Raw genomic sequence first — 15,253 nt, 5'->3', positions numbered from 1 at the left:
GAAATGAGTTTTTTCCGTGAAAAAAAAAGATTTTTCATTATTTTTAAATGAATGGATTATGTTATAGATGTTAAGGATGAATGAGGTTGTTGTTTTCATGAATCGATTACTTAATTACTTACTTACGCCTGTTACCTCTCGTGGAGGAGCATAGGCCAATCATCAACATTCTCCATCCAACCTTGTCCTGGGCAATTCTTTCTAGTTCTTTCCAGTTGTTATTCATCCTTTTCATATCTGCTTCTATTTCCCGATGTAATGTGTTCTTTGACCTTCCAATTTTCCGCTTCCCTTACGGATTTCAAGTTAAGTCTTACCTCGTGATATAGTTTGATAATTTCCTTAATGTACGTAAGATCCACTTCCAACATGTTGTCCTAATTTCCTTTTCAGCTGGAAACTGGCTTGTCCTCTCCCATAAAACGTTGTTACTGATCGTATCCGGCCAGTGACTGTTGAGTATTTTGCGTAGACAACTATTTATAAATACTTCATGAACCGATGTTATGTCTTAATTTGGTAACTTGTTTGCCAAGTAAGGATTTATGTATTCAGCTTTAGTAGTATATCTACTCGCTTGTCAAAACAAAATTGATGGAATATGATTCAAACTTTTGACCCATAAGTTTTAAATAGAATGTTACCACTCACACTATATTATTATTAATCCGATAAATAATACTGAATAGTATGAGAGTTTTATTAAAACTGTCTAGTATGAGTTCGACTTAACTTACTGACTTTAATTAAACACTTAATCAAAACTAAGGAGCAATGAACATATGCTTTATACAAGTATGAAACTATCATTATTATTATTAGCTTTATTTAATATCATATTCTTGGTAAGATGCAGAATTCTCAGCACAAAGTAATTCAACAAAGTTCGGTTTCTTACTTCTTGATCAATCCTGATGATAAATATTGAGTTCTCGCTACTTAGAAGTTAGCAGTCCAAACAATCTATATCTCATCAATGTACATTCTTTTCAATGCATATTACCCACTAGCAATCACGGTATCTCTGATTAGACCTTTTGTAACCTTCACAGCGAAAAATCTTAAACTTTACGTAAATGCACCTGAGTAGGTAATGCGATTAATAGACGTAATGATGTATTAAAACAAACAGAATACAATTCATTCATTAATGTTTGTTTGAATCTTCCCATCGATGTGTTAGGACTGTAACTGGTCAGTCTCTAATTGGCTATATGTGCATACTGTGCGTATTGCCTCGATATAGCCTAAATTCACAAGCATTCTAAGCAGAGATGGATAGTGGCTAGAAGTGGAATCCAGTTTGACGAGCGTTTCGTCCTATTTGGGACTCGTCAGCTGGATATACCTGCATCTCATAGTTGATGTTCACTCTGGGACTCGAACTCAGTTCTATTCGCTTCAAACTTCATCGCTTTATCCACTCGGCTATTGATTCCTGATAGCCGCTTGCTTGTACAATGGGGTGAAGTTGAAATTTACTTAGTATTGTTTGTTTAGATCTTCCCATTGATGTTTTTAGGACTGCAATTAGAGACTGACCAGCTCTAACTATGGGAAGATTCAAACAGAATATACTAAATGAATTTAAACTTCACCCCATTACACAAGCAAGTGGCCATAAGGACTCAGTGGCCGAGTGGATAACGTGATGGCGTTTGAAGCGAATGGTACTGGGTTCGAGTCTCAGAGTGAACATCAACTATGAGATGCAGGTACATCCAGCTGACGAGTCCCAAATAAGGCGAAACGCGCATCTTGGATTCCACTTCTAGCCACTATCCATCTTTGCTTACCATGCTTGTGAATAAAGGCTATATCGAGGCAATACGCACAGTATGCACATATGCCAATTAGAGACTTACAAGTTACAGTCCTAATAACATCAATGGGAAGATCCAAACAAACAATACTAAGTAAATTGTTTCTATGTGTTTTGTACGCTATGAAAATTGTCCTTGATTAAAGAAGCAAAATAGTTAAATGTACTTTATAATTTCGATTATCCTGTTGGATTCAATCAAACAGGGTAATCACAAGATCGTTTCAATATTATTCAGTATAACAATCAATCATGTTTATCTTACAAAATTTGATGTATATTCGTGGTTAATTGTTTTTCTGTTATTTTGAAGTGTAAATCTAATATAACGCTAAGTCATGAGTATGATATTTAGTCTGTTATAACTTGTAGCCAAGTGGATGACTTGTTCACGTATGATGTGATAAGACCGCCAATCAGAGAGCAGCAATTTATCGATGGGAATAGTGACATACGAGCAGTTTAAAGTACGTATCGATCCTGCTTCTGCCTAGCCCAGCCAGCTAAGTCCAGAACAGCCTCTACGGTATGATTCCTTGTATTTCCAACATACTAAGTTTATATACCAATCAAACTGACTACATCGCACCGTAAAATAGAAAATAACATGTGTACAAGATTTAGCCAAATGTGGCTGTGATTAAGGGGAACAGTAATCAATAGACTGGGTGTAATTCATGAATGGTAAATCGTATAACAATAGTTTATAGTTCAAAATAAAGCTCATGATAAGGGTAACATGAATAGGAATAGTTCAGTTACTTAGCGATTATACGATAAAAAATATATACATAATATTGGTCCATAAGTGGATCCCAAAGTTATCATTCACTATTGTTATCGGGACAATAACAGGTCACAACTTGATGTTATTTAGATTGACATTGGAAATTATAACGTTTTACACTTATTATAATTTTCAATAGTAATGTTCATCCACAACTTCATCAAGAATTCAACCAAAAATTTTCAGGTTTCAGGATTAGTAGGTGATCTGTAAGTGACTAATTTGGAATTCGATGATTTTCATGTACACCTGCATTGCTCCTTTTCCATAACTTGCCTACAGTATGTATTAATGCTGATTGAATCAAGCACATTTCTTTTGTTCCTAACTTCCAATCAAAATACAAGAAAAGTTGACTCTTTTATATTTCCTATAACCCAGAATTATAAATTCATATACATATCAGATACAAGACTTAAACACACCATAGATAAAGAATCTGTTCAAGACCAGATTATTTTTGACATTATATTGAGTGGCAGATTTATAGCTAATCTTAATAGATTATAAAATATGAACTGATTTCAGATAATCGCTGAAAATCAAGAAGCACTGAACGGCCGTTTCGCCCTAGCTTGAGACTCCTCAGAAGTACGTATCCACGGATTAACCAAGAAGATTCGAACTCACGACCTTCGATCACGTGAAAAAACGCTTATTCCTTAGACCACTGGGTCATGGCTTAATAATGTTACTATCTAAAATTGATGAAAATTCTATAATCTCCACAAAACAACATAACTAATTATTTGTAATTTTCGAACAATATAAATAGTTAACCGGTTGAATAAATGCTTACGATTAGGATAAAATTACCGTAGACCAATTATTCGATAAATCTACATTAAATATGGTCAACAGTAGAATCCAAAACGAGCAGTTTGTCATGTTTTGGACTCGTCAACCAAATCTAACTTCATCAAAATGTTCATTTCTACTCTGGGATTCAAACTCAATGCCTTTAGCTTCAAACTCTAAAAACACTTTATCCACTTAGTTATTTAGTTGAGATAGCCTATCATTTATGTAAAGTATATGAATTTTCATTCAACTTACGAAAGGTTTCTGGTTTATCTTATTACTGATATTCTTGACTGGATTTTTATTGGTCTCTTAGTTTCACTATGTGCATCCTATGCGGATTGTCTGACTATTGACTTTCTTACCAATGATTTACATTGTCAAGTTTAAAACATTTGGTTTATAGAGCGGAGATTATCGAATACCTCTGGACAATATATCCAGAGTTTGGATTTTAGAGTGCTATTCTTCTCAATATTGTACATTCAGTATCCACTGACATTTATGATATTTTCCTTACGTCTGACAGTTTTGAACTTCATTTTTATTTGACTAACACTTCTAGAGGTACTGCTCAAGTTTTTTGTGGACAAAAAAGATGCAACAATTATCCATTGTTTCCTTGTTTTCAAAAGTTGTGTAACTAACATCACTCCTTGATGCTTAACTATAAAAAGAGAAAAATATTCATAACTCCTTATATTAAAATAAGAGAAATGGATCGTAGCTGATTGTTAAATTCAAGACACGCGTTTCGCCCCATTCGGGACTCATCAGTCGATTTTACGTGCATCCCAAAGTTGATGTTCACTTGATTACTGAGTTCAGGTAGCATGTCACTAGTGTACTCGTCATGAACTTACCTTAATTTGTGAGATTTTTTTGAGTTATCCTGATTTTAGATACTTTTGACTAAATTTTGATTAGTCTTTTAGTTGGTATATATCCATCTTATAAGGATTGGTTCGAAATAATCATTTTAACGAAACTGACGTCCTAAATTACACTGTAAGCCACAACTTATCTCTTCTATAATACGTGTGACAAGCGTCTACGTCAAGACAATTCACAGAGGATTCATAAATGACAACTAAGAGACTGATCTTCACTTAAATTCATTTTATGAATCAGAAGTGAGTATACAACTCACACGTTTTCGTCGTGACCCCTGGATAATGGGACTGTTCCCATGAACTAACATCAGCGGTAACCCGAGTGGTGGAGATCGGCCTAATTATCTACTCTACCTATACCCACAAATGATTACGAAAGCTACAAAGAATCATTACACAATCATTATTATTGGTACAACTAATGTAATGTTGTAATCAACTTATAGAAAGAGTTGAAAATCATAATTATATAAGATAGTTGATATGTATACTAGAACAAATGTAGATAAGAAATCCTACAAAGACAATCAATCACAAACGAAATCATTAAAATGAATGGATATATCAGTTGTGAAATAACTGAAATACTCAGTTTTACGTGAAATGTGTCTTGATAATCGTTGTCAAGAACAACAATTAATCATCTCAGCTTGGGGAACTCAATCATACTATGGTCAAATATGATTCATGTTAACTGAGATAAAGTAATATTATAGTTACACTCGTTTGTCATCTGATTCTTGACGTTTGAAAGAGAATTCATAACTAGTGTAGTTCAATAATATCGGATATGAGACGGTTATCGTGAGGACATGCAGTCCCATAGTAACCGATGACTAACGATTGATTCATACACCATTTGTTCCCTAAGGATACTGGAGCTGATATGCACCATTGGTTTGGAATCAGGGTTTTCCAATTCCCCTAGGTGGACGTGCCGTGTCCACCAACACGGTTAAAGCACTGGACATTCGTTTTTCGTCTTCTCCATTTCGTAAACACCACTCGTGATTCGAGAAGGCAGTGTGTAGGACTTCCCTGTCAGAGGTAATATACGCATGACCATGTGAGAGCATTTGGAGAGGGAGAGCGGATTCTCTCCACTATCGCCCGTACCAGAGCATTTGGAGGCTTATTGAAACTATACATCTACACCATTAGATAATGACATATTAGTTTAGAGATTGAGCATTCCTATTCCGTATCGAATCTCTTGGATTCGATCCTCGAGGGCGAAGTTACGGATGTACGCTTGTAATAAATCCCATAAAAGTCTGAATTAAATATTTAGTGCTTCTTGGTTTTTGGTAGTTGTCTAACTTAAACTAGTTTATGATCTCAAAAGAACTATTTGCTTTTCAATACATAAATTTAATTTTAGATATTCGATAATAATGCAGTGAACGAGAACACAAATGGGGACAATCGAATGTATTTCAACATAAAATTTTAAAACCATACATTAAATACTTCATTTGCAAAACATCCATCAATTGTTTCCAACTTGACAGTTCTCTTTTACAAATATCAGTCAATCATCTCAGACTCTATTGTTATTACATTTCCATACCAATTGCTTTCTGTTCCCGTTCTTTCCTTCTCGACCTTCTGCTGCCAGATTATTATTATTTATTAAAACACAAGGAAGCACCAGATACATATACGCCGCACAAATCTCATTTGATTTGTATGAGAGTTATGATACTGCCCAGGTGCCCAAACTGAAGCAGGTGGTTTTATTAGGGGACCACACCCCGAGCCTTTGACCTAAAGATCTGATCTACAAGGCAGTGGAGCATCGTAGGGAGATGACCAACGATTGATTCATACACCATTTGTTCCCCCAGGATACTGGAGCCAGCTCATGTGAATCATTGGTTTGGAATCAGGGTTTTCCAACTGCCCTAGGTGGACGTGCCGTGTTCACCAACACGGTTAAAGCGCCGGACATTCGCTTTTCGTCCTCTCCATTTCGTAAACAACATCCGTGATGCGTGAAGTCAGTGAGTAGGATTTCTCTGACAGAGGCTATATACGCGTGGCCATGTGAGAACATTTCGAGAGAGACAGCGGACTCTCCCCACTCTCGGCCGTATTAGGGCATTTAGGGGCTGCTGCCAGATATTCTATTCCTGACTAGAGTTATATACTACTTATGTTGATATAAGTAGCGCACACCATAATAAAAATCAGAATAGCTTTTAAATAACTAAGGCTTAACCACTGATTTTTTTAGTGCAAAGAATTTGATACTGTCTATCTGATCACTTATATAAAAGAGACATCTAGAAATTATACTAATATACGCTTTTATATCCCTTCATAGACAGATTTTGTTGACTGATTTGTGAAATCTACCACTATAAACATTAAAAAAAAGGTTGTTTGTTATTAAATTCCAATTTTAATATTAAAAATAAAACCATGTGATAGGTAACCAAATAAAATAATACACTATTACGTGGGTAACCATTAAAAACATGGAGGCTTTGAGCTGTTGTTTTGTTCTAGTATGAGGCGCCTCATCAATGTACACCTGTGACCCTACATGTCGTAGATCGAATACAAGACGGTCAATCTCTCTCGTAAACACCTAACCTTGAAATCAATGAGCTAGCAACTAGTTGAGTACAGGTCAATTAATTTGAGACATGCCCTGGGGTTAGACATCTTTTATGTACTATATATATCTTAATAATACATTTTCCATCCGATGGACCAGTAGCCTAATATTTAAAACTTTAAACTTTGAAGCCATAAGTAATACAATCAATCCCTTGTTCTATTTTCGCGCAATAGGATAGCATAAGTGATTCTCATGCACTTAGTGTCTGAAAGCAGAGTACACATAATTTTTCTGAGAATATAATGAATTATTGTAATAATAAATAATGATATGTGTTATTATGAAAAAATCTCTAACGTACGATCAACACGACAGATCGGATCCTATTAATTCGACTGCTCTCTGTTTTACTCTTCCTTCTCTTTATTTCCCTCTTTTGCCAGTAAACATTTCACTGCTGCCTGCTGATACGTACTACTTGTGTCCATCCCCATGAGTAGCACACATCATGCTACCATAATGGTTCATATCTTTCCTTCTTCTATTTTTGGGAAAAAATAGGGATGATTACTCTAGAATTAATAAATGAAATAGATTTTCAGTAATTAAATGACGTATCATGGTAGTATGACTGATTGTAGATATACACGGACGAACATGAATGACAGCTTATCATTGTTTGAAATCCTTTATAAACATATTGTTTGGAGTTCATGATGTATTGGTTGTTTGAATCCCCACATTAGTGTTTAGGAATACACTTATCAGTATATTTTTTTTTGTTACATGTGTATTCTGTGTGCATTGCCTCGGTAGTGCCATTAGGTTATAATGATTATAAGAGGAGTTGGATGGTGATTAGCAGTTGAATTTAACACAGAGTTTTGTGTTATTTGGGATTTGTCAGATGGATGTGCCTTGATTTCAGAGTTGATACTCATCCTGGGAGGCGGGACTAGTGCCGTTTGCCTCAAACCTCATTGTGCTATTCATCTAGTTACGGAGTTCAGACAGACACTGGCTTTTGCACTAGTATGATGTTTATTGGTTGTTTGAAGCATTCATCAGTATAAATACTTATGGAATAAGAATTTTGTTGTAATTTAACATGTGTCGTGCTAAAACGTTTTACTTCAATCAAACATATTACACTGAATAAAGCAAGTATTATTTTTATTATTACCGTGACCTTTAACTGTCCAGATCCTCAGTTAAAGTACATTGTCTTCTTGTATTTTCTTGAAAATGTCTTGAGGGTATTCTGAAGTGATTAAAATGAAGCTTATTAATGATCTGAGTTTATGTTAGGTAATTTGACTGTTAATGTGTTCATTTGATTAAAGTTTGAGTCATTCCTGCGTTGAAGTATTTTAGCCTAAATATAGACAGAACATCAAACTGAATTTTTTCAAATATTTAAAGACTACTGTTTAACCTTCAGTAGTTCGAAATTCCCGTTACCGTGTTGTCTACGATAATTGATTTTTTAAATCATTTTACTATTTGATGATGATTGTGGATCATCAGCGTTCAAAATTTAAAATAATTTGGCATCTTTTTCAAATGGTTACATATAAGGTATATGTTATGATGGAATTTACAATGATGTTGTATATTTTAACTGCATGTCAGTGTTAATATTCACACCGGAAGTCGAACCTGCCGCCTTTTATTATAAACTAACAATGTGATATCCGCCTAACATTTGGGCTCAGATACCCATTGGTTTGTGCAAAGAGGACGAATTTTGATTCATTGATAGAGGATGTATGGATCTTATTTTTGTTGAGACTATAGACTACACTTAATTTATCTCAAATTCAAACTTTGCTTAACAATGTTTGTGACTGAAGTCAATTTTGAGGCAATCAAGGACAGACCGATAAGTCTTAGTCCTTGAAACTAAACTGAACCCCAAAAAATGAAGTTAAATTCATCCTCTCTGCATAAGGAAGGAACTAATTGGAATCAGTAGATAAGTGTATAACTCATTCGGCATTTGGAGCTAAAGGCGTTGAATTAGAGACTCGCAGTGAACATCAACATTAAAATATTGGCACATCCAGCTTACAAGTCCCTGCTAAGACAAGACATCTGTCCTGGTTTCCCTGTTAGTCACTAGGCACTTACACTTAACAATGCTGGTGACTGATAGCAATATTGAGGCAATCCGCTAAAGATCAGACTGATCAATTCCAATACTCACTATCAACGGAAATAAGATTCAAATGGTTAGGAAACAAATTAAAGGATCGTGCATTTGGTTCTGAGAATTCTTCTGTGTCCAGTTATGCAGTAGTAATCAACTCAGTTTCATAAAGACTTTCATCAGTAAACGTTCGTAATTACCGGTCGTTGATGATTAATAATTCTTAATCAATCTTTGTTATCATACGTACATCATAAGATGATTACTTCAATATCGCTAGTGTCGGCTAGTGTCATAGTACTGGAATCTAGACTGTGTGTTCCGTCCTATTTGGGACTCTTCATCTGGATGTAACTGCGCTCCACTTTTGATACTCACACTGAAACTTGAACCTAGTATACATCACTCACATATTAGCAACCATACTACTGAATTAAAATAACCAGCGATTTGTCCAACAGACTTGATGTTGAGGGGATGCAAAGTATTCTTCGAAAAAGTCTAGAGAGGCCCTGAAAACTCTGGGAAATATCCTATCCAATCATCATTGAATAAGGGTTTCTCAGAAACTCCTAGAAAGTGAAGAGTCACTTGTTACACTTCTGATTGGATGATTACCTATCTTACTACTGTTTAGTATGGTTCCAGAATTCTCTAGAAGTTCAAGGTCCCCGATTCACGATACATAAACCAACGTTGGGGTAACGCGTTGTTTCCATACCTCACGCCTTTTATTTTGTATTCACGTTGTCGTGTAGATTTAGCCTGGAGGTCATTAGGAGAACATAGAAAGCCGATTCAAGCGTTCATTTAGAAGCACTGTCACTTGAGAGTGTCAATGAAATAGTTTATCATTTCCCAATAATTAATATTCAGGATTATAATTCATAATTGATAAAATGAAATAAACTTGGATTATTGAAAGTTAATTCATGTAGCCGTGACCAGTGGAGTTCAACCTTGTCTGTTGTAAAGACGAAACGGTCATCTACTGCTCCTAGAATTTCCGTGGTGGTCTAGCTTTAATCGATTCATCAATTCAACTACTAAATTTTTATTTTGAGGTTTCCTGCTACTTTACACACATCATCAGGGTCGATCTGAATCTTAAGATAACTTATAAATTTCCTCGAAAAATCCAAACTCGCACGAATGAGATAACTATTGAAATATTCCAAAAGTAACTAATGTCTGTGTGTTAAGGAAAATGAATTCCAATTGCACACTTTAAATCTAATTAATTACTTATTCATTTAAATTCACTTGCTTGTTTGAATCTTCACATTGATGTTTAGGACTGCAACTGGTCAGTCTCTAATTGGCATATGTGCATACTATGCGTATCGCCTCGATATAGCCTTAATTTACAAGCATAATAAGCAAAGATAGATAGTGGCTAGCAGTGGAATCCAGAACTCGCATTTCATCCTATTTGGGATTCGTCAGCTGGATGTACCTGCATCTCATAGTTGATGTTCACTCTGGGACTCGAACCCAGTAACTTTTGTTTCAAACGTCATCGCGTTATCCACTCAGCTACTGAGTCCTGATAATCATCTAGTAATGTGTTCTTTTGTTTATAAAGTCAACGCATTTATAGAATTCTTAATGGTTTTAAAACCCCATTCTGTTCAGAATCATCATGTACTCACAAGTGACCGGTTCCAAGATGACTTCCTGTAATTTTAGTGAGAAGCTGTGACCAATGAAGTTCAATCCATATCGGGTAAAGACAGGTATTTGCCATAGACTATGAATAGATAGTTGCGCACCCAATCATGAATCGATAGAAGTTATACATTAACACCGTCAGATGACGGCTCAGTTTTGCAGAGTTTAAAATCTTACGCGCGAGATTGAAGGTATTTGATTCAAGTTCCGTGTGTCGGATCATGGATGCGTACTACTTATGAGTCCCATAAAAGGACGAAACATCCGTCTGACTGATACTTCCAGGTTTTCCATGAATTCAATCATTAAACTTACTAAAACCTTCACAACCCCCCCCCCTCCATTCTGATAATATTGTTTAATTATCATCGTAAATTATCAAATAGTTACTACTTTTAACTAAAATTCTCATTTTATTATTAGGGATTAGTAATAAAAATTATACCCTGATTACTTCTTTTAATTTCCCCATCAATAATGTGTATCATTCAGAAATTAGAAATCTTTTTTTTTTAATTTATGAATGAATTAAAACAAATGGAACTTGTACCCCCTGCCTCCCTCCCTCCTTCCCCCCCCCTCTATCTTTATCGCTTTTTTTACGGTAACTTGTCTATAATTAGTTCATGAAATACTTTTATCGTTTACTTCTTAGAATATTGACCAGTTAAATGAATCCTTTTTTGCCTTCTTCAGTTTGGTAAATGTTGAAAAAAGGTGGAAGAGACTAGCAAAAGTAAAAAATAAAATAGATGACTATATGACAAGTTTCTTTATTTTTTTGTTGTTGCTGGGGTAAAAATTTATACTGACTAAAAGATAATTGATAGTCTATTAATAATAATCATTTTAGTAAACTATGATAATGGATGGTAGTAATAAAAACCATATTAGTAATAATAAAAGTAATAATAATAATAAGGAAGTTGAATAAGAGACATAAATGTTGTTGCTATGACCCACACGATATTGTAAATTTAAATATGGTGAAAGAAAAGAGAGAGAGAGTATAGAGAAGAGCCAATCAAAATTAAGAACATGACCTTGAGGTTTTTTGAGCGAAATTCAAACAATATATATTTTACAAGCAATAGAAATAATTTTTTGTAAACTGCTCAAAAATGTTTAAAATTACTTTTTGTCATCATAGAGTAAACATAATAATCTAAGGTTGTATTCGATAAGAAATTGTGAACGTGTGATGGATCCAAAAATTAATATGAACACAAAAATGATAATAAAGTTATTACGTCCAAAAGTTAACGTTATAATATATCAATTATAAGCAGAGATGGATAGTGGCTAGAAGTGGAATCCAGTTTGACGCGCGTTTCGTCCTATTTAGGACTCGTCAGCTGGATGTACCTGCATCTCATAGTTGATATTCACTCTGAGACTCGAACCCAGTACCCTCGCTTCAAACGCCATCACGTTATCCACTCGGCCACTGAGTCCTGATAGCCACTTGCTTGTGCGAAGGGCTTTCCACTGCTAGCCACTATCCATCTCTGCTTACCATGCTTGTGAATTAAGGCTATATCGAGGCAATACGCACAGTATGCACATATGCCAATTAGAGACTGACCAGTTGCAGTCCTAACAAGTCGATGGGAAGATTCAAACAAACAATACTGAATGAATATCAATTAATAGTTATAAACTGTAAGGACGGCTCGTTGGTAAACTCTAGGAAGCCTTAAGAAGCCCATAAAGTGCCGGACATATTCCATTCAATCACTGTTAGGAGAATGTTCTAGAATGTCGACGTGTAGCTTCCTCATTGGATGGATAAGAATGACCCCTATTTGCCTATTGGTTGATCGAAATGATGATTTGCATTCAGCCAATAACTATAAATACATGATAATTCTGTATTATATTTTCACACTGACTTGGGGAATAAACTTCCTACTTAATAGTCTTTTGTCTTCTCTTTTGCGACGTTGCGGGTTCTATCGTTCAAGTAGTCTAGTAGTACGCGGCATAATAAGAATCAAGGCTCTAGATATAACATAAACACAAAGAAAATTTATGAGACGTTACTTGGTTTGGCAGGCTTCGAGGTGTTTGAGATGAATTTTGTACCATAATCCATAATTATAGGTAATTAATAATTCAAATAGGAGGGGGCTTTTGTGGAGATTTAAGTAATTTTTTATAGTTGAGATCATGAGTCAGTTGAAGCTAGACCACCATGGACAACCTGGAAACACTGAACGGCCGTTTTGTCCTATTGTGGGAAACCTCAGCAGTGCGCATTCATGATCCCATTTTGCGAGATTCGAACCTAGAGCGGGACTGATAGGTCCTGGGTTCGAATCTCGTGAGGTGGGATCGTGGATGTGCACTGCTAAGGAGTCCCACAATAGGACAAAACGGCTTTTCAGTGTTTCCATGTTTTCCATGGTGGTCTAGCTTCAATTGGTTCATGATCTCAACTATATAAAATTCCAATAAGGTTGTTGTAATTCCAGAGATATAGTCAGATGTAGTATGTAACGGGAATTAGGCTGTAGTTTTTAAATGTAGATAATAAATATTTTGTTAGTTCAGTTATCATAACAACAGACGATTGAGAACGGGAGTCGTGTATGTAGAAGTGTATTTGTGAACGGTTAGCAGCGTGTGTTGTGCTATGAGGTATTCACAAACGGAAGAGGAATAGTTCAAGATCATGAAATTTTAAACTACTTTTACAATCATTTCTGTTAAATGTACAAACTATGAGGATTCACAAAATAAATGCAAATAATATCAAAAACTATTTACAAAATAAATTTGTCGTGCGTATCTACACAGACTTGAGTTTGATGCTAGTTGGAACTCATCAACAAAGTGTGTCTGTAATCTATGGTGGCCATAAACAAAAGAGAAACAACAGAATCGAAGATTGAAGAACTTCTTCAACAGAAGCAGGGCACCGAATAGTGTTTACACTGTCTACTATTTCGTCGTATGCAGTATCAGCTGAATTTTGATAGTCTCCTTTATTGATATCCTCCCTCTTGTTGATATACACTCTTTTTTCATTTGTCGTTTCGGTATTCGGCGATTTACTTTGAATACTCCTTAATTGAACATTTTCTGTAGTGAATATTATCTATAAATCTGTAAATTGCCATTTGACTAATTGGATCACTTTCTGAAACTATAAATTCTATAACATTTTTGTGAGGACGGTCCGCGGGTGAACTCAAGGAAACTCTAGGAAGCTCGTAAAGAGCCAAATAAATTCCATTTAGTCATCTTTTGGAAGAACATTCCAAAATCTTGACGTGTAGATTCCTGATTGGACCGCACGCGGATTAGATCACTGTAATGATGATTTCGTTTTTACTAAAAACTATAAATACCTGAGAGTTTTTTTTACCATATTTAACACTTTGGAATGAAATTCCTTCTCGCTCGTCTTCTGTCTTCTCATTTGAGACTTGAAGTGTTTTAGCACTCGAGTGCCCAAGTAGTACGCGGTATGGCCTTAATAATAATCGGACGCCTAACATAGACTCGTGAACTGAAAACACGAGAAAATCAGACTGGCTTCAGACCCGGTGGTGGATGCATCCACCACATATTCACCATTCGTCAGATTTTAGAACACAGGCATACTTATCGGCGCCCAAAAATGGTGGTCCTTCTTGAATTGAAAGAAGCATTTGACTCTGTAGATTGAGAGGTTTTGTGGCAGTGTATGTCATTGAAAGGTGAAACTCGAAAGTACGTAAATCTTGCGAAGGCATTTTACTCGAACACTACAAGTCGAGTGATAGCTTATGGCTAACTGTCATCTGATTTCGCAACCTCAAGTTGTGTCCGTCAATGCTGTCCACTATCTCCATTTTTGTTTAATTTCATCATAGACCTACTGCTGGAAATAACGCTCTCGTCCACTGAAATTTTGTGGGATTGATCTCGTTCCAGGAGGTTCAATTAGTGACTTAAAATACTCAGATGACATAATCGTGTTTGGTGAAGACACTGATAAAATGTAGAGTGTTTTGGTAGAACTCGATAACCTTGCCAGGATGTTTGGAATGCGATTCTCTCCATGTACATGTAAATTGTAACTCCCGAACTGGCCTGCGTCAACATCTGAATTAAGGATAGGGAGTGAAGTGGTCGAACGCGTCAACAACTTCACTTATGTTGGAAGTTTGATCGGCTTTAATAAATTGGTGTCCGACAAAATCTCTACACAGATTAGGAAAGCTCGTTTAGCTTTTGCCAAGTCATGTCACTTATGGTGAAGATGAGATATCTGCCTATCAATTAAGGGGCGAGTATACCGTATGGCATTTCGTTCTGTTCTGATTTACCGCTGCGTAACATGACCATTAAGAGTAGAAGATACACGTAATTTACTAGTATTTGATGACAGATGTCTTAGAAATATTGCTCATATCTTCTGTAATCACTGGGTAAGTAATAGTGAGGTTAGATGCAGAGTATTGGGGAATGATGGTGAATCAGTTGATGAGATAGTTGGGCCACATGTTACGTATGCCTGAACACCGATTACCACGACACGCAATGCTGACTAGTATTGGGGATGGTTGGAAGAGAG

General features: G+C 35.7%; 1 non-coding gene across 1 annotated transcript; it reads left to right on the top strand.

Annotated features, from left to right (window-relative positions):
* The first annotated feature begins 1,628 nt into the window (after positions 1–1,628).
* Positions 1,629–1,695, top strand: Smp_tRNA_01219_Pseudo_TTG.1.1. Its single transcript has one exon. It is a non-coding gene (tRNA).
* The last annotated feature ends 13,558 nt before the right edge of the window (positions 1,696–15,253 follow it).

The sequence above is a fragment of the Schistosoma mansoni genome, chromosome 6 (assembly GCF_000237925.1).
Source record: "Schistosoma mansoni strain Puerto Rico chromosome 6, complete genome".
NCBI lineage: Eukaryota > Metazoa > Platyhelminthes > Trematoda > Strigeidida > Schistosomatidae > Schistosoma > Schistosoma mansoni.
Note: the sequence above shows the minus strand (reverse complement) of the source record. Positions and strands in the feature narration are given on the sequence as shown.